This window comes from Mus pahari, chromosome 15 (genome assembly GCF_900095145.1).
Source record: "Mus pahari chromosome 15, PAHARI_EIJ_v1.1, whole genome shotgun sequence".
Classification (NCBI taxonomy): Eukaryota; Metazoa; Chordata; class Mammalia; order Rodentia; family Muridae; genus Mus; species Mus pahari.
Window position 1 is genome coordinate 7,571,187 of NC_034604.1, and position 1,684 is coordinate 7,572,870.

The window sequence follows — 1,684 nt, forward strand, 5'->3', positions numbered from 1 at the left end:
GAGGGAGAGAGGGAGGGAAGGGAGGGAGAGAGGGAGGGAAGGGAGGGAGAGGGGGAGGAAAAAGAGGAAGAGACATTCTTTTGAAAGTAGAATACTAGGTATGCACAGATGCAAAGATAACTTGGTACCTGTGATACATAGATAATTTATGATAAAAATACTAATAAATCCTCTAAAATTGGTAAAGGATTAGAAATGTCTTAGCCATTGTTCTATTTCTGTGAGAACACACCACAACCATGGCAACTTCTGTTAAAGAAGTTGCTTAACTGGAGGTTTGCCTACAGTTTTGGAGGGTTAGTCCATTACCATCATGGTGGGGAGCGTGCGGTACACAGGTAGGCATGGTGCTAAAGAAGTAGCTGAGAAGTCTACATCCTGATCTGTAGGCAGCAGGCATAGAAAAAGACAGTGGGTCCTGTGTGGGGTTTTGAAACCTGGCAGCCCACTTCCAGCCCACCTCCTCCAACAAGGCCACACCCACTCCCAGAGTCATAACTCCTCTGACCAGGCCACACCTCTAACCATTCTAGTTCTTCTTGAAAGGTTCACCAACTGGAAACTAAGCCCATGGGAGCAATCTAACTCAAACAACCACAAGAAAAGACATTTTAGAAAGAAAAAAATTTAACAATGATCAAAGAACACAAGTAAAGGGTCTCAATACCATTCAGTGTCAGAAAATATACAATAAAAAACTTACTTAAAAAGCCATCTACAGGGGCTGGAGAGATGGCTCAGTGGTTAAGAGCACTGACTGCTCTTCCAGAGGTCCTGAGTTCAATTCCAAGCAACCACATGGTGGCTCACAACCATCTGTAGTGGAATCCAATGCCCTCTTTTGGTGTGTCTGAAGACAGCGACAGTGTACTCACACACATAAAACAAATAAATCTTTTTTTTAAAAAAAAGCCATCTACACTCATAAGCATAACCAAAATCAAGCAGCATAATCAGAGAGAGCAGAATTAAACCTTTACCATTTTCTCTAAAGAATAAACAGCATGAATTTTTTAAAAAAATAATATTTAATTTGTTGCTTAACCATTTCACTTTTGTACATGATGCATCCTGTAGACACAGCCCTGTAATCACAACTCACAACTGCAGTTATTTGTTCTGGACCCAGACAAGACTGGCTATTCCAACAATCAGCTACATGGTGGGAATGGACTCATATTTGCTATGGGTAGCATTTGGGAGAAGAGAAGCCATTGTCTTTAGTTTTGTCACCATTGTTGAACCTACAAGGCACTGATAGATGGCTGCAACCCAGCGTCACAGAGATGGTCTTGGGTGAGCTCAGTAGATCACCAAGCAGTGTGAATAGACAAGAATGTGAGGAAAGAGGTTATAAGGGGTAGGTTTAGTGGGAGTAGAGAGATGGGAAAGGTGAGTAAGCAAAAAGGTCAATGGAGAAGAATGTTATGGACAAGTCAAGAAGGAGTTAGAAAAAGGAAAAATGAAAAAGGTTTTTCACCAGTGAATATGCGTTTTAAAAAGTTGTTAAATAAAAGAAGTCACTAGATATGCACTCACTGATAAGTGGATATTAGCCCAGAAACTTAGAATACCCAAGATACATCTTGCAAAACACAAGAAAACCAAGAAGGAAGACCATCGTGTGGATACTTCATTCCTCCTTAGAATAAGGAACAAAATACCCATGAAAGGATACAGGTAC